The following is a 26,676-nucleotide window of genomic DNA, read 5'->3' on the forward strand; positions in this document are numbered from 1 at the left end:
GCCCCAAAATATATTGAGGTCAGGCTACGAAGAGGCGCTGAACGCAAGGCAGAATTGCAGGAAACGGATGTCAACGGGTACATCGGAATGGCCCCGATAGCACATGAAAAGCGCCAGAACGTGGACAATGATGCGGTTGGCCAAAAAGGGCGTATGCGTTTTTTCCTGAATATATTCAGGAAAAAACGCATACGCCCTTTTTGGCCAACCAAGCAACCTGGGAGAGCAAATCAGCACTACAAAGAAATCTCTCGCCCCCCCCCGGGGCAAAAGGGCCAGGCGAAAAAAGTCTAAAAACCAGAAAGGCAGGACAGGCCACGGAGTCAAGGGAGCCTTGTTAAGCTGATGGGCGGGATGTCAATGGCCAACAGCCAATCTTCACAAGTGTATCCTCTTTCCCAAACCATGGAAAACACAGAACCACAGAGCATAGGGCACTTCCACACATGGGCGTTGACCTTGGGAAAATGAAAAAATCAACCAGACACAGGGACCCCAAAGTTGAGGGCTGCTGTCTTGACAAGAACCTCCACTCCGGTACACGTTTCATATCCCAGGAAAGAGCCAAGTGGACAAAGACGAGTGGACAAGTGGACAAGTGCAGAAGTGGTGCTACGTAGGTCCAATGGAGTGTCACTCAGCCATGAAATCCACGTCATGAGGCTGGTAGCAGCATCCTGAGTGGATTTAGGTACGATCATCCTCAGTGAAATAAGTCCCACAAAAAAAGAAACTTATGATATCACTTATCGAGGGAATGTAAAAATCGCTCCCCATGCACTGAATCCCCAAACAGAACAGAGTCACGCTTTTAGAAAACACACTTATGCCTGCTTCAGGGGAAAGGTGAGGTGGGGTGACGCATAAAACTCGAGTTTGAAATGAGCACAGATACCCTTCCGAAAACCGAATATGGAATGGACACGACCTACTCCTTGCTCAATCAACTGGACTCACCAGACCCTCTTCATCGCACAAGTATCTATCCGACTAGTAAGCATCTTCAAAGCTAAGTCTTGATATCTCTGTGTAAGTGCATCAAGTGTGTGTCAAGCGGCCTAAAACCAGCAGGGAAAATCAGCTCAGACCCATTCTGAGGATACATTTCCAACATAAAGAAGAAACAAGCAGGGCAAAACAGAGAGAAATTCTTCCAAAATGCGTTCAGGGACTGGCATGCAACCAGGATTGACCACATCTACAGCCCCAGCGGCAGAAGACATAAGGCTGGACACTCTTGGGGCTGAGACGATTGGTGAGGTTGGGAAAGCAAATGCAGACCCTTGAAAGGAATCCTGCGTGCTCCCCATTCCATGGGTCCCAACTCTCCAGGTTCAACGCAATCTTCCGACAGCGAAAGCACTCATTGGAAACCCAGCGGATGCTACACCGTGGGATCGGGAAAGCTTTCTGAAACTCACCTCAGTTTTCATCTCCTGGTGCTCGTGTTCTCCATTCAGGCCCCCTTACTAACAATCTCCCCACTTGGAGACTCGGCGCCTTTCCATGCCTCTTTCGTACCGTCTGCAATTTGTCCGCAGGATGAACTGCAAGAGGGGGAACCAATGAGAGACTCGCTGGAGGTGTTTGGTCGGGCACATGTCACTCTCATTTCCCATCACGAAGAAGAATTCACCAGCGGTTCAGCCTGCCACCCCGGATCGACAATAGGGCGTGAAGCCATCCAGCCGTGTTGCGTCCCCCTCCCAAAAAAGCGACTTGGGAAATGGAGCTCAGGGGCACTGCACTTCCCAAACCTGCAGAGTTCTAAACGATAACTATCGCCCCAAAATATATTGAGGTCAGGCTACGAAGAGGCGTTGAACGCACGGCAGAATTGCAGGAAACGGATGTCAACGGGTACATCGGAATGGCCCCGATAGCACATGAAAAGCGCCAGAACGTGGACAATGATGCGGTTGGCCAAAAAGGGCGTATGCGTTTTTTCCTGAATATATTCAGGAAAAAACGCATACGCCCTTTTTGGCCAACCAAGCAACCTGGGAGAGCAAATCAGCACTACAAAGAAATCTCTCGCCCCCCCCCCGGGGCAAAAGGGCCAGGCGAAAAAAGTCTAAAAACCAGAAAGGCAGGACAGGCCACGGAGTCAAGGGAGCCTTGTTAAGCTGATGGGCGGGATGTCAATGGCCAACAGCCAATCTTCACAAGTGTATCCTCTTTCCCAAACCATGGAAAACACAGAACCACAGAGCATAGGGCACTTCCACACATGGGCGTTGACCTTGGGAAAATGAAAAAATCAACCAGACACAGGGACCCCAAAGTTGAGGGCTGCTGTCTTGACAAGAACCTCCACTCCGGTACACGTTTCATATCCCAGGAAAGAGCCAAGTGGACAAAGACGAGTGGACAAGTGGACAAGTGCAGAAGTGGTGCTACGTAGGTCCAATGGAGTGTCACTCAGCCATGAAATCCACGTCATGAGGCTGGTAGCAGCATCCTGAGTGGATTTAGGTACGATCATCCTCAGTGAAATAAGTCCCACAAAAAAAGAAACTTATGATATCACTTATCGAGGGAATGTAAAAATCGCTCCCCATGCACTGAATCCCCAAACAGAACAGAGTCACGCTTTTAGAAAACACACTTATGCCTGCTTCAGGGGAAAGGTGAGGTGGGGTGACGCATAAAACTCGAGTTTGAAATGAGCACAGATACCCTTCCGAAAACCGAATATGGAATGGACACGACCTACTCCTTGCTCAATCAACTGGACTCACCAGACCCTCTTCATCGCACAAGTATCTATCTGACTAGTAAGCATCTTAAAAGCTAAGTCTTGATATCTCTGTGTAAGTGCATCAAGTGTGTGTCAAGCGGCCTAAAACCAGCAGGGAAAATCAGCTCAGACCCATTCTGAGGATACATTTCCAACATAAAGAAGAAACAAGCAGGGCAAAACAGAGAGAAATTCTTCCAAAATGCGTTCAGGGACTGGCATGCAACCAGGATTGACCACATCTACAGCCCCAGCGGCAGAAGACATAAGGCTGGACACTCTTGGGGCTGAGACGATTGGTGAGGTTGGGAAAGCAAATGCAGACCCTTGAAAGGAATCCTGCGTGCTCCCCATTCCATGGGTCCCAACTCTCCAGGTTCAACGCAATCTTCCGACAGCGAAAGCACTCATTGGAAACCCAGCGGATGCTACACCGTGGGATCGGGAAAGCTTTCTGAAACTCACCTCAGTTTTCATCTCCTGGTGCTCGTGTTCTCCATTCAGGCCCCCTTACTAACAATCTCCCCACTTGGAGACTCGGCGCCTTTCCATGCCTCTTTCGTACCGTCTGCAATTTGTCCGCAGGATGAACTGCAAGAGGGGGAACCAATGAGAGACTCGCTGGAGGTGTTTGGTCGGGCACATGTCACTCTCATTTCCCATCACGAAGAAGAATTCACCAGCGGTTCAGCCTGCCACCCCGGATCGACAATAGGGCGTGAAGCCATCCAGCCGTGTTGCGTCCCCCTCCCAAAAAAGCGACTTGGGAAATGGAGCTCAGGGGCACTGCACTTCCCAAACCTGCAGAGTTCTAAACGATAACTATCGCCCCAAAATATATTGAGGTCAGGCTACGAAGAGGCGTTGAACGCACGGCAGAATTGCAGGAAACGGATGTCAACGGGTACATCGGAATGGCCCCGATAGCACATGAAAAGCGCCAGAACGTGGACAATGATGCGGTTGGCCAAAAAGGGCGTATGCGTTTTTTCCTGAATATATTCAGGAAAAAACGCATACGCCCTTTTTGGCCAACCAAGCAACCTGGGAGAGCAAATCAGCACTACAAAGAAATCTCTCGCCCCCCCCACCCCCGGGGCAAAAGGGCCAGGCGAAAAAAGTCTAAAAACCAGAAAGGCAGGACAGGCCACGGAGTCAAGGGAGCCTTGTTAAGCTGATGGGCGGGATGTCAATGGCCAACAGCCAATCTTCACAAGTGTATCCTCTTTCCCAAACCATGGAAAACACAGAACCACAGAGCATAGGGCACTTCCACACATGGGCGTTGACCTTGGGAAAATGAAAAAATCAACCAGACACAGGGACCCCAAAGTTGAGGGCTGCTGTCTTGACAAGAACCTCCACTCCGGTACACGTTTCATATCCCAGGAAAGAGCCAAGTGGACAAAGACGAGTGGACAAGTGGACAAGTGCAGAAGTGGTGCTACGTAGGTCCAATGGAGTGTCACTCAGCCATGAAATCCACGTCATGAGGCTGGTAGCAGCATCCTGAGTGGATTTAGGTACGATCATCCTCAGTGAAATAAGTCCCACAAAAAAAGAAACTTATGATATCACTTATCGAGGGAATGTAAAAATCGCTCCCCATGCACTGAATCCCCAAACAGAACAGAGTCACGCTTTTAGAAAACACACTTATGCCTGCTTCAGGGGAAAGGTGAGGTGGGGTGACGCATAAAACTCGAGTTTGAAATGAGCACAGATACCCTTCCGAAAACCGAATATGGAATGGACACGACCTACTCCTTGCTCAATCAACTGGACTCACCAGACCCTCTTCATCGCACAAGTATCTATCCGACTAGTAAGCATCTTAAAAGCTAAGTCTTGATATCTCTGTGTAAGTGCATCAAGTGTGTGTCAAGCGGCCTAAAACCAGCAGGGAAAATCAGCTCAGACCCATTCTGAGGATACATTTCCAACATAAAGAAGAAACAAGCAGGGCAAAACAGAGAAATTCTTCCAAAATGCGTTCAGGGACTGGCATGCAACCAGGATTGACCACATCTACAGCCCCAGCGGCAGAAGACATAAGGCTGGACACTCTTGGGGCTGAGACGATTGGTGAGGTTGGGAAAGCAAATGCAGACCCTTGAAAGGAATCCTGCGTGCTCCCCATTCCATGGGTCCCAACTCTCCAGGTTCAACGCAATCTTCCGACAGCGAAAGCACTCATTGGAAACCCAGCGGATGCTACACCGTGGGATCGGGAAAGCTTTCTGAAACTCACCTCAGTTTTCATCTCCTGGTGCTCGTGTTCTCCATTCAGGCCCCCTTACTAACAATCTCCCCACTTGGAGACTCGGCGCCTTTCCATGCCTCTTTCGTACCGTCTGCAATTTGTCCGCAGGATGAACTGCAAGAGGGGGAACCAATGAGAGACTCGCTGGAGGTGTTTGGTCGGGCACATGTCACTCTCATTTCCCATCACGAAGAAGAATTCACCAGCGGTTCAGCCTGCCACCCCGGATCGACAATAGGGCGTGAAGCCATCCAGCCGTGTTGCGACCCACTCACAAAAAAGCGACTTGGGAAATGGAGCTCAGGGGCACTGCACTTCCCAAACCTGCAGAGTTCTAAACGATAACTATCGCCCCAAAATATATTGAGGTCAGGCTACGAAGAGGCGCTGAACGCAAGGCAGAATTGCAGGAAACGGATGTCAACGGGTACATCGGAATGGCCCCGATAGCACATGAAAAGCGCCAGAACGTGGACAATGATGCGGTTGGCCAAAAAGGGCGTATGCGTTTTTTCCTGAATATATTCAGGAAAAAACGCATACGCCCTTTTTGGCCAACCAAGCAACCTGGGAGAGCAAATCAGCACTACAAAGAAATCTCTCGCCCCCCCCCGGGGCAAAAGGGCCAGGCGAAAAAAGTCTAAAAACCAGAAAGGCAGGACAGGCCACGGAGTCAAGGGAGCCTTGTTAAGCTGATGGGCGGGATGTCAATGGCCAACAGCCAATCTTCACAAGTGTATCCTCTTTCCCAAACCATGGAAAACACAGAACCACAGAGCATAGGGCACTTCCACACATGGGCGTTGACCTTGGGAAAATGAAAAAATCAACCAGACACAGGGACCCCAAAGTTGAGGGCTGCTGTCTTGACAAGAACCTCCACTCCGGTACACGTTTCATATCCCAGGAAAGAGCCAAGTGGACAAAGACGAGTGGACAAGTGGACAAGTGCAGAAGTGGTGCTACGTAGGTCCAATGGAGTGTCACTCAGCCATGAAATCCACGTCATGAGGCTGGTAGCAGCATCCTGAGTGGATTTAGGTACTTTCATCCTCAGTGAAATAAGTCCCACAAAAAAAGAAACTTATGATATCACTTATCGAGGGAATGTAAAAATCGCTCCCCATGCACTGAATCCCCAAACAGAACAGAGTCACGCTTTTAGAAAACACACTTATGCCTGCTTCAGGGGAAAGGTGAGGTGGGGTGACGCATAAAACTCGAGTTTGAAATGAGCACAGATACCCTTCCGAAAACCGAATATGGAATGGACACGACCTACTCCTTGCTCAATCAACTGGACTCACCAGACCCTCTTCATCGCACAAGTATCTATCCGACTAGTAAGCATCTTCAAAGCTAAGTCTTGATATCTCTGTGTAAGTGCATCAAGTGTGTGTCAAGCGGCCTAAAACCAGCAGGGAAAATCAGCTCAGACCCATTCTGAGGATACATTTCCAACATAAAGAAGAAACAAGCAGGGCAAAACAGAGAGAAATTCTTCCAAAATGCGTTCAGGGACTGGCATGCAACCAGGATTGACCACATCTACAGCCCCAGCGGCAGAAGACATAAGGCTGGACACTCTTGGGGCTGAGACGATTGGTGAGGTTGGGAAAGCAAATGCAGACCCTTGAAAGGAATCCTGCGTGCTCCCCATTCCATGGGTCCCAACTCTCCAGGTTCAACGCAATCTTCCGACAGCGAAAGCACTCATTGGAAACCCAGCGGATGCTACACCGTGGGATCGGGAAAGCTTTCTGAAACTCACCTCAGTTTTCATCTCCTGGTGCTCGTGTTCTCCATTCAGGCCCCCTTACTAACAATCTCCCCACTTGGAGACTCGGCGCCTTTCCATGCCTCTTTCGTACCGTCTGCAATTTGTCCGCAGGATGAACTGCAAGAGGGGGAACCAATGAGAGACTCGCTGGAGGTGTTTGGTCGGGCACATGTCACTCTCATTTCCCATCACGAAGAAGAATTCACCAGCGGTTCAGCCTGCCACCCTGGATCGACAATAGGGCGTGAAGCCATCCAGCCGTGTTGCGTCCCCCTCCCAAAAAAGCGACTTGGGAAATGGAGCTCAGGGGCACTGCACTTCCCAAACCTGCAGAGTTCTAAACGATAACTATCGCCCCAAAATATATTGAGGTCAGGCTACGAAGAGGCGTTGAACGCACGGCAGAATTGCAGGAAACGGATGTCAACGGGTACATCGGAATGGCCCCGATAGCACATGAAAAGCGCCAGAACGTGGACAATGATGCGGTTGGCCAAAAAGGGCGTATGCGTTTTTTCCTGAATATATTCAGGAAAAAACGCATACGCCCTTTTTGGCCAACCAAGCAACCTGGGAGAGCAAATCAGCACTACAAAGAAATCTCTCGCCCCCCCACCCCCGGGGCAAAAGGGCCAGGCGAAAAAAGTCTAAAAACCAGAAAGGCAGGACAGGCCACGGAGTCAAGGGAGCCTTGTTAAGCTGATGGGCGGGATGTCAATGGCCAACAGCCAATCTTCACAAGTGTATCCTCTTTCCCAAACCATGTAAAACACAGAACCACAGAGCATAGGGCACTTCCACACATGGGCGTTGACCTTGGGAAAATGAAAAAATCAACCAGACACAGGGACCCCAAAGTTGAGGGCTGCTGTCTTGACAAGAACCTCCACTCCGGTACACGTTTCATATCCCAGGAAAGAGCCAAGTGGACAAAGACGAGTGGACAAGTGGACAAGTGCAGAAGTGGTGCTACGTAGGTCCAATGGAGTGTCACTCAGCCATGAAATCCACGTCATGAGGCTGGTAGCAGCATCCTGAGTGGATTTAGGTACGATCATCCTCAGTGAAATAAGTCCCACAAAAAAAGAAACTTATGATATCACTTATCGAGGGAATGTAAAAATCGCTCCCCATGCACTGAATCCCCAAACAGAACAGAGTCACGCTTTTAGAAAACACACTTATGCCTGCTTCAGGGGAAAGGTGAGGTGGGGTGACGCATAAAACTCGAGTTTGAAATGAGCACAGATACCCTTCCGAAAACCGAATATGGAATGGACACGACCTACTCCTTGCTCAATCAACTGGACTCACCAGACCCTGTTCATCGCACAAGTATCTATCCGACTAGTAAGCATCTTAAAAGCTAAGTCTTGATATCTCTGTGTAAGTGCATCAAGTGTGTGTCAAGCGGCCTAAAACCAGCAGGGAAAATCAGCTCAGACCCATTCTGAGGATACATTTCCAACATAAAGAAGAAACAAGCAGGGCAAAACAGAGAAATTCTTCCAAAATGCGTTCAGGGACTGGCATGCAACCAGGATTGACCACATCTACAGCCCCAGCGGCAGAAGACATAAGGCTGGACACTCTTGGGGCTGAGACGATTGGTGAGGTTGGGAAAGCAAATGCAGACCCTTGAAAGGAATCCTGCGTGCTCCCCATTCCATGGGTCCCAACTCTCCAGGTTCAACGCAATCTTCCGACAGCGAAAGCACTCATTGGAAACCCAGCGGATGCTACACCGTGGGATCGGGAAAGCTTTCTGAAACTCACCTCAGTTTTCATCTCCTGGTGCTCGTGTTCTCCATTCAGGCCCCCTTACTAACAATCTCCCCACTTGGAGACTCGGCGCCTTTCCATGCCTCTTTCGTACCGTCTGCAATTTGTCCGCAGGATGAACTGCAAGAGGGGGAACCAATGAGAGACTCGCTGGAGGTGTTTGGTCGGGCACATGTCACTCTCATTTCCCATCACGAAGAAGAATTCACCAGCGGTTCAGCCTGCCACCGCGAATCGACAATAGGGCGTGAAGCCATCCAGCCGTGTTGCGACCCACTCACAAAAAAGCGACTTGGGAAATGGAGCTCAGGGGCACTGCACTTCCCAAACCTGCAGAGTTCTAAACGATAACTATCGCCCCAAAATATATTGAGGTCAGGCTACAAAGAGGCGCTGAACGCAAGGCAGAATTGCAGGAAACGGATGTCAACGGGTACATCGGAATGGCCCCGATAGCACATGAAAAGCGCCAGAACGTGGACAATGATGCGGTTGGCCAAAAAGGGCGTATTCGTTTTTTCCTGAATATATTCAGGAAAAAACGCATACGCCCTTTTTGGCCAACCAAGCAACCTGGGAGAGCAAATCAGCACTACAAAGAAATCTCTCGCCCCCCCCCCCCCCCGGGGCAAAAGGGCCAGGCGAAAAAAGTCTAAAAACCAGAAAGGCAGGACAGGCCACGGAGTCAAGGGAGCCTTGTTAAGCTGATGGGCGGGATGTCAATGGCCAACAGCCAATCTTCACAAGTGTATCCTCTTTCCCAAACCATGGAAAACACAGAACCACAGAGCATAGGGCACTTCCACACATGGGCGTTGACCTTGGGAAAATGAAAAAATCAACCAGACACAGGGACCCCAAAGTTGAGGGCTGCTGTCTTGACAAGAACCTCCACTCCGGTACACGTTTCATATCCCAGGAAAGAGCCAAGTGGACAAAGACGAGTGGACAAGTGGACAAGTGCAGAAGTGGTGCTACGTAGGTCCAATGGAGTGTCACTCAGCCATGAAATCCACGTCATGAGGCTGGTAGCAGCATCCTGAGTGGATTTAGGTACGATCATCCTCAGTGAAATAAGTCCCACAAAAAAAGAAACTTATGATATCACTTATCGAGGGAATGTAAAAATCGCTCCCCATGCACTGAATCCCCAAACAGAACAGAGTCACGCTTTTAGAAAACACACTTATGCCTGCTTCAGGGGAAAGGTGAGGTGGGGTGACGCATAAAACTCGAGTTTGAAATGAGCACAGATACCCTTCCGAAAACCGAATATGGAATGGACACGACCTACTCCTTGCTCAATCAACTGGACTCACCAGACCCTCTTCATCGCACAAGTATCTATCCGACTAGTAAGCATCTTCAAAGCTAAGTCTTGATATCTCTGTGTAAGTGCATCAAGTGTGTGTCAAGCGGCCTAAAACCAGCAGGGAAAATCAGCTCAGACCCATTCTGAGGATACATTTCCAACATAAAGAAGAAACAAGCAGGGCAAAACAGAGAGAAATTCTTCCAAAATGCGTTCAGGGACTGGCATGCAACCAGGATTGACCACATCTACAGCCCCAGCGGCAGAAGACATAAGGCTGGACACTCTTGGGGCTGAGACGATTGGTGAGGTTGGGAAAGCAAATGCAGACCCTTGAAAGGAATCCTGCGTGCTCCCCATTCCATGGGTCCCAACTCTCCAGGTTCAACGCAATCTTCCGACAGCGAAAGCACTCATTGGAAACCCAGCGGATGCTACACCGTGGGATCGGGAAAGCTTTCTGAAACTCACCTCAGTTTTCATCTCCTGGTGCTCGTGTTCTCCATTCAGGCCCCCTTACTAACAATCTCCCCACTTGGAGACTCGGCGCCTTTCCATGCCTCTTTCGTACCGTCTGCAATTTGTCCGCAGGATGAACTGCAAGAGGGGGAACCAATGAGAGACTCGCTGGAGGTGTTTGGTCGGGCACATGTCACTCTCATTTCCCATCACGAAGAAGAATTCACCAGCGGTTCAGCCTGCCACCCCGGATCGACAATAGGGCGTGAAGCCATCCAGCCGTGTTGCGTCCCACTCACAAAAAAGCGACTTGGGAAATGGAGCTCAGGGGCACTGCACTTCCCAAACCTGCAGAGTTCTAAACGATAACTATCGCCCCAAAATATATTGAGGTCAGGCTACGAAGAGGCGTTGAACGCACGGCAGAATTGCAGGAAATGGATGTCAACGGGTACATCGGAATGGCCCCGATAGCACATGAAAAGCGCCAGAACGTGGACAATGATGCGGTTGGCCAAAAAGGGCGTATGCGTTTTTTCCTGAATATATTCAGGAAAAAACGCATACGCCCTTTTTGGCCAACCAAGCAACCTGGGAGAGCAAATCAGCACTACAAAGAAATCTCTCGCCCCCCCCCCCGGGGCAAAAGGGCCAGGCGAAAAAAGTCTAAAAACCAGAAAGGCAGGACAGGCCACGGAGTCAAGGGAGCCTTGTTAAGCTGATGGGCGGGATGTCAATGGCCAACAGCCAATCTTCACAAGTGTATCCTCTTTCCCAAACCATGGAAAACACAGAACCACAGAGCATAGGGCACTTCCACACATGGGCGTTGACCTTGGGAAAATGAAAAAATCAACCAGACACAGGGACCCCAAAGTTGAGGGCTGCTGTCTTGACAAGAACCTCCACTCCGGTACACGTTTCATATCCCAGGAAAGAGCCAAGTGGACAAAGACGAGTGGACAAGTGGACAAGTGCAGAAGTGGTGCTACGTAGGTCCAATGGAGTGTCACTCAGCCATGAAATCCACGTCATGAGGCTGGTAGCAGCATCCTGAGTGGATTTAGGTACGATCATCCTCAGTGAAATAAGTCCCACAAAAAAAGAAACTTATGATATCACTTATCGAGGGAATGTAAAAATCGCTCCCCATGCACTGAATCCCCAAACAGAACAGAGTCACGCTTTTAGAAAACACACTTATGCCTGCTTCAGGGGAAAGGTGAGGTGGGGTGACGCATAAAACTCGAGTTTGAAATGAGCACAGATACCCTTCCGAAAACCGAATATGGAATGGACACGACCTACTCCTTGCTCAATCAACTGGACTCACCAGACCCTCTTCATCGCACAAGTATCTATCCGACTAGTAAGCATCTTCAAAGCTAAGTCTTGATATCTCTGTGTAAGTGCATCAAGTGTGTGTCAAGCGGCCTAAAACCAGCAGGGAAAATCAGCTCAGACCCATTCTGAGGATACATTTCCAACATAAAGAAGAAACAAGCAGGGCAAAACAGAGAGAAATTCTTCCAAAATGCGTTCAGGGACTGGCATGCAACCAGGATTGACCACATCTACAGCCCCAGCGGCAGAAGACATAAGGCTGGACACTCTTGGGGCTGAGACGATTGGTGAGGTTGGGAAAGCAAATGCAGACCCTTGAAAGGAATCCTGCGTGCTCCCCATTCCATGGGTCCCAACTCTCCAGGTTCAACGCAATCTTCCGACAGCGAAAGCACTCATTGGAAACCCAGCGGATGCTACACCGTGGGATCGGGAAAGCTTTCTGAAACTCACCTCAGTTTTCATCTCCTGGTGCTCGTGTTCTCCATTCAGGCCCCCTTACTAACAATCTCCCCACTTGGAGACTCGGCGCCTTTCCATGCCTCTTTCGTACCGTCTGCAATTTGTCCGCAGGATGAACTGCAAGAGGGGGAACCAATGAGAGACTCGCTGGAGGTGTTTGGTCGGGCACATGTCACTCTCATTTCCCATCACGAAGAAGAATTCACCAGCGGTTCAGCCTGCCACCCCGGATCGACAATAGGGCGTGAAGCCATCCAGCCGTGTTGCGTCCCCCTCCCAAAAAAGCGACTTGGGAAATGGAGCTCAGGGGCACTGCACTTCCCAAACCTGCAGAGTTCTAAACGATAACTATCGCCCCAAAATATATTGAGGTCAGGCTACGAAGAGGCGTTGAACGCACGGCAGAATTGCAGGAAACGGATGTCAACGGGTACATCGGAATGGCCCCGATAGCACATGAAAAGAGCCAGAACGTGGACAATGATGCGGTTGGCCAAAAAGGGCGTATGCGTTTTTTCCTGAATATATTCAGGAAAAAAAGCATACGCCCTTTTTGGCCAACCAAGCAACCTGGGAGAGCAAATCAGCACTACAAAGAAATCTCTCGCCCCCCCCCCCCGGGGCAAAAGGGCCAGGCGAAAAAAGTCTAAAAACCAGAAAGGCAGGACAGGCCACGGAGTCAAGGGAGCCTTGTTAAGCTGATGGGCGGGATGTCAATGGCCAACAGCCAATCTTCACAAGTGTATCCTCTTTCCCAAACCATGTAAAACACAGAACCACAGAGCATAGGGCACTTCCACACATGGGCGTTGACCTTGGGAAAATGAAAAAATCAACCAGACACAGGGACCCCAAAGTTGAGGGCTGCTGTCTTGACAAGAACCTCCACTCCGGTACACGTTTCATATCCCAGGAAAGAGCCAAGTGGACAAAGACGAGTGGACAAGTGGACAAGTGCAGAAGTGGTGCTACGTAGGTCCAATGGAGTGTCACTCAGCCATGAAATCCACGTCATGAGGCTGGTAGCAGCATCCTGAGTGGATTTAGGTACGATCATCCTCAGTGAAATAAGTCCCACAAAAAAAGAAACTTATGATATCACTTATCGAGGGAATGTAAAAATCGCTCCCCATGCACTGAATCCCCAAACAGAACAGAGTCACGCTTTTAGAAAACACACTTATGCCTGCTTCAGGGGAAAGGTGAGGTGGGGTGACGCATAAAACTCGAGTTTGAAATGAGCACAGATACCCTTCCGAAAACCGAATATGGAATGGACACGACCTACTCCTTGCTCAATCAACTGGACTCACCAGACCCTCTTCATCGCACAAGTATCTATCCGACTAGTAAGCATCTTAAAAGCTAAGTCTTGATATCTCTGTGTAAGTGCATCAAGTGTGTGTCAAGCGGCCTAAAACCAGCAGGGAAAATCAGCTCAGACCCATTCTGAGGATACATTTCCAACATAAAGAAGAAACAAGCAGGGCAAAACAGAGAGAAATTCTTCCAAAATGCGTTCAGGGACTGGCATGCAACCAGGATTGACCACATCTACAGCCCCAGCGGCAGAAGACATAAGGCTGGACACTCTTGGGGCTGAGACGATGGGTGAGGTTGGGAAAGCAAATGCAGACCCTTGAAAGGAATCCTGCGTGCTCCCCATTCCATGGGTCCCAACTCTCCAGGTTCAACGCAATCTTCCGACAGCGAAAGCACTCATTGGAAACCCAGCGGATGCTACACCGTGGGATCGGGAAAGCTTTCTGAAACTCACCTCAGTTTTCATCTCCTGGTGCTCGTGTTCTCCATTCAGGCCCCCTTACTAACAATCTCCCCACTTGGAGACTCGGCGCCTTTCCATGCCTCTTTCGTACCGTCTGCAATTTGTCCGCAGGATGAACTGCAAGAGGGGGAACCAATGAGAGACTCGCTGGAGGTGTTTGGTCGGGCACATGTCACTCTCATTTCCCATCACGAAGAAGAATTCACCAGCGGTTCAGCCTGCCACCCCGGATCGACAATAGGGCGTGAAGCCATCCAGCCGTGTTGCGACCCACTCACAAAAAAGCGACTTGGGAAATGGAGCTCAGGGGCACTGCACTTCCCAAACCTGCAGAGTTCTAAACGATAACTATCGCCCCAAAATATATTGAGGTCAGGCTACGAAGAGGCGTTGAACGCACGGCAGAATTGCAGGAAACGGATGTCAACGGGTACATCGGAATGGCCCCGATAGCACATGAAAAGCGCCAGAACGTGGACAATGATGCGGTTGGCCAAAAAGGGCGTATGCGTTTTTTCCTGAATATATTCAGGAAAAAACGCATACGCCCTTTTTGGCCAACCAAGCAACCTGGGAGAGCAAATCACCACTACAAAGAAATCTCTCGCCCCCCCACCCCCGGGGCAAAAGGGCCAGGCGAAAAAAGTCTAAAAACCAGAAAGGCAGGACAGGCCACGGAGTCAAGGGAGCCTTGTTAAGCTGATGGGCGGGATGTCAATGGCCAACAGCCAATCTTCACAAGTGTATCCTCTTTCCCAAACCATGTAAAACACAGAACCACAGAGCATAGGGCACTTCCACACATGGGCGTTGACCTTGGGAAAATGAAAAAATCAACCAGACACAGGGACCCCAAAGTTGAGGGCTGCTGTCTTGACAAGAACCTCCACTCCGGTACACGTTTCATATCCCAGGAAAGAGCCAAGTGGACAAAGACGAGTGGACAAGTGGACAAGTGCAGAAGTGGTGCTACGTAGGTCCAATGGAGTGTCACTCAGCCATGAAATCCACGTCATGAGGCTGGTAGCAGCATCCTGAGTGGATTTAGGTACGATCATCCTCAGTGAAATAAGTCCCACAAAAAAAGAAACTTATGATATCACTTATCGAGGGAATGTAAAAATCGCTCCCCATGCACTGAATCCCCAAACAGAACAGAGTCACGCTTTTAGAAAACACACTTATGCCTGCTTCAGGGGAAAGGTGAGGTGGGGTGACGCATAAAACTCGAGTTTGAAATGAGCACAGATACCCTTCCGAAAACCGAATATGGAATGGACACGACCTACTCCTTGCTCAATCAACTGGACTCACCAGACCCTGTTCATCGCACAAGTATCTATCCGACTAGTAAGCATCTTAAAAGCTAAGTCTTGATATCTCTGTGTAAGTGCATCAAGTGTGTGTCAAGCGGCCTAAAACCAGCAGGGAAAATCAGCTCAGACCCATTCTGAGGATACATTTCCAACATAAAGAAGAAACAAGCAGGGCAAAACAGAGAAATTCTTCCAAAATGCGTTCAGGGACTGGCATGCAACCAGGATTGACCACATCTACAGCCCCAGCGGCAGAAGACATAAGGCTGGACACTCTTGGGGCTGAGACGATTGGTGAGGTTGGGAAAGCAAATGCAGACCCTTGAAAGGAATCCTGCGTGCTCCCCATTCCATGGGTCCCAACTCTCCAGGTTCAACGCAATCTTCCGACAGCGAAAGCACTCATTGGAAACCCAGCGGATGCTACACCGTGGGATCGGGAAAGCTTTCTGAAACTCACCTCAGTTTTCATCTCCTGGTGCTCGTGTTCTCCATTCAGGCCCCCTTACTAACAATCTCCCCACTTGGAGACTCGGCGCCTTTCCATGCCTCTTTCGTACCGTCTGCAATTTGTCCGCAGGATGAACTGCAAGAGGGGGAACCAATGAGAGACTCGCTGGAGGTGTTTGGTCGGGCACATGTCACTCTCATTTCCCATCACGAAGAAGAATTCACCAGCGGTTCAGCCTGCCACCGCGGATCGACAATAGGGCGTGAAGCCATCCAGCCGTGTTGCGACCCACTCACAAAAAAGCGACTTGGGAAATGGAGCTCAGGGGCACTGCACTTCCCAAACCTGCAGAGTTCGAAACGATAACTATCGCCCCAAAATATATTGAGGTCAGGCTACAAAGAGGCGCTGAACGCAAGGCAGAATTGCAGGAAACGGATGTCAACGGGTACATCGGAATGGCCCCGATAGCACATGAAAAGCGCCAGAACGTGGACAATGATGCGGTTGGCCAAAAAGGGCGTATTCGTTTTTTCCTGAATATATTCAGGAAAAAACGCATACGCCCTTTTTGGCCAACCAAGCAACCTGGGAGAGCAAATCAGCACTACAAAGAAATCTCTCGCCCCCCCCCCCCCCGGGGCAAAAGGGCCAGGCGAAAAAAGTCTAAAAACCAGAAAGGCAGGACAGGCCACGGAGTCAAGGGAGCCTTGTTAAGCTGATGGGCGGGATGTCAATGGCCAACAGCCAATCTTCACAAGTGTATCCTCTTTCCCAAACCATGGAAAACACAGAACCACAGAGCATAGGGCACTTCCACACATGGGCGTTGACCTTGGGAAAATGAAAAAATCAACCAGACACAGGGACCCCAAAGTTGAGGGCTGCTGTCTTGACAAGAACCTCCACTCCGGTACACGTTTCATATCCCAGGAAAGAGCCAAGTGGACAAAGACGAGTGGACAAGTGGACAAGTGCAGAAGTGGTGCTACGTAGGTCCAATGGAGTGTCACTCAGCCATGAAATCCACGTCATGAGGCTGGTAGCAGCATCCTGAGTGGATTTAGGTACGATCATCCTCAGTGAAATAAGTCCCACAAAAAAAGAAACTTATGATATCACTTATCGAGGGAATGTAAAAATCGCTCCCCATGCACTGAATCCCCAAACAGAACAGAGTCACGCTTTTAGAAAACACACTTATGCCTGCTTCAGGGGAAAGGTGAGGTGGGGTGACGCATAAAACTCGAGTTTGAAATGAGCACAGATACCCTTCCGAAAACCGAATATGGAATGGACACGACCTACTCCTTGCTCAATCAACTGGACTCACCAGACCCTCTTCATCGCACAAGTATCTATCCGACTAGTAAGCATCTTCAAAGCTAAGTCTTGATATCTCTGTGTAAGTGCATCAAGTGTGTGTCAAGCGGCCTAAAACCAGCAGGGAAAATCAGCTCAGACCCATTCTGAGGATACATTTCCAACATAAAGAAGAAACAAGCAGGGCAAAACAGAGAGAAATTCTTCCAAAATGCGTTCAGGGACTGGCATGCAACCAGGATTGACCACATCTACAGCCCCAGCGGCAGAAGACATAAGGCTGGACACTCTTGGGGCTGAGACGATTGGTGAGGTTGGGAAAGCAAATGCAGACCCTTGAAAGGAATCCTGCGTGCTCCCCATTCCATGGGTCCCAACTCTCCAGGTTCAACGCAATCTTCCGACAGCGAAAGCACTCATTGGAAACCCAGCGGATGCTACACCGTGGGATCGGGAAAGCTTTCTGAAACTCACCTCAGTTTTCATCTCCTGGTGCTCGTGTTCTCCATTCAGGCCCCCTTACTAACAATCTCCCCACTTGGAGACTCGGCGCCTTTCCATGCCTCTTTCGTACCGTCTGCAATTTGTCCGCAGGATGAACTGCAAGAGGGGGAACCAATGAGAGACTCGCTGGAGGTGTTTGGTCGGGCACATGTCACTCTCATTTCCCATCACGAAGAAGAATTCACCAGCGGTTCAGCCTGCCACCCCGGATCGACAATAGGGCGTGAAGCCATCCAGCCGTGTTGCGTCCCCCTCCCAAAAAAGCGACTTGGGAAATGGAGCTCAGGGGCACTGCACTTCCCAAACCTGCAGAGTTCTAAACGATAACTATCGCCCCAAAATATATTGAGGTCAGGCTACGAAGAGGCGTTGAACGCACGGCAGAATTGCAGGACACGGATGTCAACGGGTACATCGGAATGGCCCCGATAGCACATGAAAAGCGCCAGAACGTGGACAATGATGCGGTTGGCCAAAAAGGGCGTATGCGTTTTTTCCTGAATATATTCAGGAAAAAACGCATACGCCCTTTTTGGCCAACCAAGCAACCTGGGAGAGCAAATCAGCACTACAAAGAAATCTCTCGCCCCCCCACCCCCGGGGCAAAAGGGCCAGGCGAAAAAAGTCTAAAAACCAGAAAGGCAGGACAGGCCACGGAGTCAAGGGAGCCTTGTTAAGCTGATGGGCGGGATGTCAATGGCCAACAGCCAATCTTCACAAGTGTATCCTCTTTCCCAAACCATGTAAAACACAGAACCACAGAGCATAGGGCACTTCCACACATGGGCGTTGACCTTGGGAAAATGAAAAAATCAACCAGACACAGGGACCCCAAAGTTGAGGGCTGCTGTCTTGACAAGAACCTCCACTCCGGTACACGTTTCATATCCCAGGAAAGAGCCAAGTGGACAAAGACGAGTGGACAAGTGGACAAGTGCAGAAGTGGTGCTACGTAGGTCCAATGGAGTGTCACTCAGCCATGAAATCCACGTCATGAGGCTGGTAGCAGCATCCTGAGTGGATTTAGGTACGATCATCCTCAGTGAAATAAGTCCCACAAAAAAAGAAACTTATGATATCACTTATCGAGGGAATGTAAAAATCGCTCCCCATGCACTGAATCCCCAAACAGAACAGAGTCACGCTTTTAGAAAACACACTTATGCCTGCTTCAGGGGAAAGGTGAGGTGGGGTGACGCATAAAACTCGAGTTTGAAATGAGCACAGATACCCTTCCGAAAACCGAATATGGAATGGACACGACCTACTCCTTGCTCAATCAACTGGACTCACCAGACCCTCTTCATCGCACAAGTATCTATCCGACTAGTAAGCATCTTAAAAGCTAAGTCTTGATATCTCTGTGTAAGTGCATCAAGTGTGTGTCAAGCGGCCTAAAACCAGCAGGGAAAATCAGCTCAGACCCATTCTGAGGATACATTTCCAACATAAAGAAGAAACAAGCAGGGCAAAACAGAGAGAAATTCTTCCAAAATGCGTTCAGGGACTGGCATGCAACCAGGATTGACCACATCTACAGCCCCAGCGGCAGAAGACATAAGGCTGGACACTCTTGGGGCTGAGACGATGGGTGAGGTTGGGAAAGCAAATGCAGACCCTTGAAAGGAATCCTGCGTGCTCCCCATTCCATGGGTCCCAACTCTCCAGGTTCAACGCAATCTTCCGACAGCGAAAGCACTCATTGGAAACCCAGCGGATGCTACACCGTGGGATCGGGAAAGCTTTCTGAAACTCACCTCAGTTTTCATCTCCTGGTGCTCGTGTTCTCCATTCAGGCCCCCTTACTAACAATCTCCCCACTTGGAGACTCGGCGCCTTTCCATGCCTCTTTCGTACCGTCTGCAATTTGTCCGCAGGATGAACTGCAAGAGGGGGAACCAATGAGAGACTCGCTGGAGGTGTTTGGTCGGGCACATGTCACTCTCATTTCCCATCACGAAGAAGAATTCACCAGCGGTTCAGCCTGCCACCCCGGATCGACAATAGGGCGTGAAGCCATCCAGCCGTGTTGCGACCCACTCACAAAAAAGCGACTTGGGAAATGGAGCTCAGGGGCACTGCACTTCCCAAACCTGCAGAGTTCTAAACGATAACTATCGCCCCAAAATATATTGAGGTCAGGCTACGAAGAGGCGTTGAACGCACGGCAGTATTGCAGGAAACGGATGTCAACGGGTACATCGGAATGGCCCCGATAGCACATGAAAAGCGCCAGAACGTGGACAATGATGCGGTTGGCCAAAAAGGGCGTATGCGTTTTTTCCTGAATATATTCAGGAAAAAACGCATACGCCCTTTTTGGCCAACCAAGCAACCTGGGAGAGCAAATCAGCACTACAAAGAAATCTCTCGCCCCCCCCCCCCGGGGCAAAAGGGCCAGGCGAAAAAAGTCTAAAAACCAGAAAGGCAGGACACGCCACGGAGTCAAGGGAGCCTTGTTAAGCTGATGGGCGGGATGTCAATGGCCAACAGCCAATCTTCACAAGTGTATCCTCTTTCCCAAACCATGTAAAACACAGAACCACAGAGCATAGGGCACTTCCACACATGGGCGTTGACCTTGGGAAAATGAAAAAATCAACCAGACACAGGGACCCCAAAGTTGAGGGCTGCTGTCTTGACAAGAACCTCCACTCCGGTACACGTTTCATATCCCAGGAAAGAGCCAAGTGGACAAAGACGAGTGGACAAGTGGACAAGTGCAGAAGTGGTGCTACGTAGGTCCAATGGAGTGTCACTCAGCCATGAAATCCACGTCATGAGGCTGGTAGCAGCATCCTGAGTGGATTTAGGTACGATCATCCTCAGTGAAATAAGTCCCACAAAAAAAGAAACTTATCATATCACTTATCGAGGGAATGTAAAAATCGCTCCCCATGCACTGAATCCCCAAACAGAACAGAGTCACGCTTTTAGAAAACACAGTTATGCCTGCTTCAGGGGAAAGGTGAGGTGGGGTGACGCATAAAACTCGAGTTTGAAATGAGCACAGATACCCTTCCGAAAACCGAATATGGAATGGACACGACCTACTCCTTGCTCAATCAACTGGACTCACCAGACCCTGTTCATCGCACAAGTATCTATCCGACTAGTAAGCATCTTAAAAGCTAAGTCTTGATATCTCTGTGTAAGTGCATCAAGTGTGTGTAAAGCGGCCTAAAACCAGCAGGGAAAATCAGCTCAGACCCATTCTGAGGATACATTTCCAACATAAAGAAGAAACCAGCAGGGCAAAACAGAGAGAAATTCTTCCCAAATGCGTTCAGGGACTGGCATGCAACCAGGATTGACCACATCTACAGCCCCAGCGGCAGAAGACATAAGGCTGGACACTCTTGGGGCTGAGACGATGGGTGAGGTTGGGAAAGCAAATGCAGACCCTTGAAAGGAATCCTGCGTGCTCCCCATTCCATGGGTCCCAACTCTCCAGGTTCAACGCAATCTTCCGACAGCGAAAGCACTCATTGGAAACCCAGCGGATGCTACACCGTGGGATCGGGAAAGCTTTCTGAAACTCACCTCAGTTGTCATCTCCTGGTGCTCGTGTTCTCCATTCAGGCCCCCTTACTAACAATCTCCCCACTTGGAGACTCGGCGCCTTTCCATGCCTCTTTCGTACCGTCTGCAATTTGTCCGCAGGATGAACTGCAAGAGGGGGAACCAATGAGAGACTCGCTGGAGGTGTTTGGTCGGGCACATGTCACTCTCATTTCCCATCACGAAGAAGAATTCACCAGCGGTTCAGCCTGCCACCCCGGATCGACAATAGGGCGTGAAGCCATCCAGCCGTGTTGCGACCCACTCACAAAAAAGCGACTTGGGAAATGGAGCTCAGGGGCACTGCACTTCCCAAACCTGCAGAGTTCTAAACGATAACTATCGCCCCAAAATATATTGAGGTCAGGCTACGAAGAGGCGTTGAACGCACGGCAGAATTGCAGGAAACGGATGTCAACGGGTACATCGGAATGGCCCCGATAGCACATGAAAAGCGCCAGAACGTGGACAATGATGCCGTTGGCCAAAAAGGGCGTATGCGTTTTTTCCTGAATATATTCAGGAAAAAACGCATACGCCCTTTTTGGCCAACCAAGCAACCCGGGAGAGCAAATCAGCACTACAAAGAAATGTCTCGCCCCCCCCCCCCCCGGGGCAAAAGGGCCAGGCGAAAAAAGTCTAAAAACCAGAAAGGCAGGACAGGCCACGGAGTCAAGGGAGCCTTGTTAAGCTGATGGGCGGGATGTCAATGGCCAACAGCCAATCTTCACAAGTGTATCCTCTTTTCCAAACCATGTAAAACACAGAACCACAGAGCATAGGGCACTTCCACACATGGGCGTTGACCTTGGGAAAATGAAAAAATCAACCAGACACAGGGACCCCAAAGTTGAGGGCTGCTGTCTTGACAAGAACCTCCACTCCGGTACACGTTTCATATCCCAGGAAAGAGCCAAGTGGACAAAGACGAGTGGACAAGTGGACAAGTGCAGAAGTGGTGCTACGTAGGTCCAATGGAGTGTCACTCAGCCATGAAATCCACGTCATGAGGCTGGTAGCAGCATCCTGAGTGGATTTAGGTACGATCATCCTCAGTGAAATAAGTCCCACAAAAAAAGAAACTTATGATATCACTTATCGAGGGAATGTAAAAATCGCTCCCCATGCACTGAATCCCCAAACAGAACAGAGTCACGCTTTTAGAAAACACACTTATGCCTGCTTCAGGGGAAAGGTGAGGTGGGGTGACGCATAAATCTCGAGTTTGAAATGAGCACAGATACCCTTCTGAAAACCGAATATGGAATGGACACGACCTACTCCTTGCTCAATCAACTGGACTCACCAGACCCTCTTCATCGCACAAGTATCTATCCGACTAGTAAGCATCTTAAAAGCTAAGTCTTGATATCTCTGTGTAAGTGCATCAAGTGTGTGTAAAGCGGCCTAAAACCAGCAGGGAAAATCAGCTCAGACCCATCCTGAGGATACATTTCCAACATAAAGAAGAAACAAGCAGGGCAAAACAGAGAGAAATTCTTCCAAAATGCGTTCAGGGACTGGCATGCAACCAGGATTGACCACATCTACAGCCCCAGCGGCAGAAGACATAAGGCTGGACACTCTTGGGGCTGAGACGATTGGTGAGGTTGGAAAAGCAAATGCAGACCCTTGAAAGGAATCCTGCGTGCTCCCCATTCCATGGGTCCCAACTCTCCAGGTTCAACGCAATCTTCCGACAGCGAAAGCACTCATTGGAAACCCAGCGGATGCTACACCGTGGGATCGGGAAAGCTTTCTGAAACTCACCTCAGTTTTCATCTCCTGGTGCTCGTGTTCTCCATTCAGGCCCCCTTACTAACAATCTCCCCACTTGGAGACTCGGCGCCTTTCCATGCCTCTTTCGTACCGTCTGCAATTTGTCCGCAGGATGAACTGCAAGAGGGGGAACCAATGAGAGACTCGCTGGAGGTGTTTGGTCGGGCACATGTCACTCTCATTTCCCATCACGAAGAAGAATTCACCAGCGGTTCAGCCTGCCACCCCGGATCGACAATAGGGCGTGAAGCCATCCAGCCGTGTTGCGACCCACTCACAAAAAAGCGACTTGGGAAATGGAGCTCAGGGGCACTGCACTTCCCAAACCTGCAGAGTTCTAAACGATAACTATCGCCCCAAAATATATTGAGGTCAGGCTACGAAGAGGCGCTGAACGCAAGGCAGAATTGCAGGAAACGGATGTCAACGGGTACATCGGAATGGCCCCGATAGCACATGAAAAGCGCCAGAACGTGGACAATGATGCGGTTGGCCAAAAAGCGCGTATGCGTTTTTTCCTGAATATATTCAGGAAAAAACGCATACGCCCTTTTTGGCCAACCAAGCAACCTGGGAGAGCAAATCAGCACTACAAAGAAATCTCTGGCCCCCCCCCCCCGGGGCATAAGGGCCAGGCGAAAAAAGTCTAAAAACCAGAAAGGCAGGACAGGCCACGGAGTCAAGGGAGCCTTGTTAAGCTGATGGGCGGGATGTCAATGGCCAACAGCCAATCTTCACAAGTGTATCCTCTTTCCCAAACCATGTAAAACACAGAACCACAGAGCATAGGGCACTTCCACACATGGGCGTTGACCTTGGGAAAATGAAAAAATCAACCAGACACAGGGACCCCAAAGTTGAGGGCTGCTGTCTTGACAAGAACCTCCACTCCGGTACACGTTTCATATCCCAGGAAAGAGCCAAGTGGACAAAGACGAGTGGACAAGTGGACAAGTGCAGAAGTGGTGCTACGTAGGTCCAATGGAGTGTCACTCAGCCATGAAATCCACGTCATGAGGCTGGTAGCAGCATCCTGAGTGGATTTAGGTACGATCATCCTCAGTGAAATAAGTCCCACAAAAAAAGAAACTTATGATATCACTTATCGAGGGAATGTAAAAATCGCTCCCCATGCACTGAATCCCCAAACAGAACAGAGTCACGCTTTTAGAAAACACACTTATGCCTGCTTCAGGGGAAAGGTGAGGTGGGGTGACGCATAAAACTCGAGTTTGAAATGAGCACAGATACCCTTCCGAAAACCGAATATGGAATGGACACGACCTACTCCTTGCTCAATCAACTGGACTCACCAGACCCTCTTCATCGCACAAGTATCTATCCGACTAGTAAGCATCTTCAAAGCTAAGTCTTGATATCTCTGTGTAAGTGCATCAAGTGTGTGTCAAGCGGCCTAAAACCAGCAGGGAAAATCAGCTCAGACCCATTCTGAGGATACATTTCCAACATAAAGAAGAAACAAGCAGGGCAAAACAGAGAGAAATTCTTCCAAAATGCGTTCAGGGACTGGCATGCAACCAGGATTGACCACATCTACAGCCCCAGCGGCAGAAGACATAAGGCTGGACACTCTTGGGGCTGAGACGATGGGTGAGGTTGGGAAAGCAAATGCAGACCCTTGAAAGGAATCCTGCGTGCTCCCCATTCCATGGGTCCCAACTCTCCAGGTTCAACGCAATCTTCCGACAGCGAAAGCACTCATTGGAAACCCAGCGGATGCTACACCGTGGGATCGGGAAAGCTTTCTGAAACTCACCTCAGTTTTCATCTCCTGGTGCTCGTGTTCTCCATTCAGGCCCCCTTACTAACAATCTCCCCACTTGGAGACTCGGCGCCTTTCCATGCCTCTTTCGTACCGTCTGCAATTTGTCCGCAGGATGAACTGCAAGAGGGGGAACCAATGAGAGACTCGCTGGAGGTGTTTGGTCGGGCACATGTCACTCTCATTTCCCATCACGAAGAAGAATTCACCAGCGGTTCAGCCTGCCACCCCGGATCGACAATAGGGCGTGAAGCCATCCAGCCGTGTTGCGTCCCCCTCCCAAAAAAGCGACTTGGGAAATGGAGCTCAGGGGCACTGCACTTCCCAAACCTGCAGAGTTCTAAACGATAACTATCGCCCCAAAATATATTGAGGTCAGGCTACGAAGAGGCGTTGAACGCACGGCAGAATTGCAGGAAACGGATGTCAACGGGTACATCGGAATGGCCCCGATAGCACATGAAAAGCGCCAGAACGTGGACAATGATGCGGTTGGCCAAAAAGGGCGTATGCGTTTTTTCCTGAATATATTCAGGAAAAAACGCATACGCCCTTTTTGGCCAACCAAGCAACCTGGGAGAGCAAATCAGCACTACAAAGAAATCTCTCGCCCCCCCACCCCCGGGGCAAAAGGGCCAGGCGAAAAAAGTCTAAAAACCAGAAAGGCAGGACAGGCCACGGAGTCAAGGGAGCCTTGTTAAGCTGATGGGCGGGATGTCAATGGCCAACAGCCAATCTTCACAAGTGTATCCTCTTTCCCAAACCATGTAAAACACAGAACCACAGAGCATAGGGCACTTCCACACATGGGCGTTGACCTTGGGAAAATGAAAAAATCAACCAGACACAGGGACCCCAAAGTTGAGGGCTGCTGTCTTGACAAGAACCTCCACTCCGGTACACGTTTCATATCCCAGGAAAGAGCCAAGTGGACAAAGACGAGTGGACAAGTGGACAAGTGCAGAAGTGGTGCTACGTAGGTCCAATGGAGTGTCACTCAGCCATGAAATCCACGTCATGAGGCTGGTAGCAGCATCCTGAGTGGATTTAGGTACGATCATCCTCAGTGAAATAAGTCCCACAAAAAAAGAAACTTATGATATCACTTATCGAGGGAATGTAAAAATCGCTCCCCATGCACTGAATCCCCAAACAGAACAGAGTCACGCTTTTAGAAAACACACTTATGCCTGCTTCAGGGGAAAGGTGAGGTGGGGTGACGCATAAAACTCGAGTTTGAAATGAGCACAGATACCCTTCCGAAAACCGAATATGGAATGGACACGACCTACTCCTTGCTCAATCAACTGGACTCACCAGACCCTCTTCATCGCACAAGTATCTATCCGACTAGTAAGCATCTTAAAAGCTAAGTCTTGATATCTCTGTGTAAGTGCATCAAGTGTGTGTCAAGCGGCCTAAAACCAGCAGGGAAAATCAGCTCAGACCCATTCTGAGGATACATTTCCAACATAAAGAAGAAACAAGCAGGGCAAAACAGAGAGAAATTCTTCCAAAATGCGTTCAGGGACTGGCATGCAACCAGGATTGACCACATCTACAGCCCCAGCGGCAGAAGACATAAGGCTGGACACTCTTGGGGCTGAGACGATGGGTGAGGTTGGGAAAGCAAATGCAGACCCTTGAAAGGAATCCTGCGTGCTCCCCATTCCATGGGTCCCAACTCTCCAGGTTCAACGCAATCTTCCGACAGCGAAAGCACTCATTGGAAACCCAGCGGATGCTACACCGTGGGATCGGGAAAGCTTTCTGAAACTCACCTCAGTTTTCATCTCCTGGTGCTCGTGTTCTCCATTCAGGCCCCCTTACTAACAATCTCCCCACTTGGAGACTCGGCGCCTTTCCATGCCTCTTTCGTACCGTCTGCAATTTGTCCGCAGGATGAACTGCAAGAGGGGGAACCAATGAGAGACTCGCTGGAGGTGTTTGGTCGGGCACATGTCACTCTCATTTCCCATCACGAAGAAGAATTCACCAGCGGTTCAGCCTGCCACCCCGGATCGACAATAG

Source organism: Kogia breviceps, chromosome 1 (assembly GCF_026419965.1).
Source record: "Kogia breviceps isolate mKogBre1 chromosome 1, mKogBre1 haplotype 1, whole genome shotgun sequence".
NCBI classification, from domain to species: Eukaryota; Metazoa; Chordata; class Mammalia; order Artiodactyla; family Physeteridae; genus Kogia; species Kogia breviceps.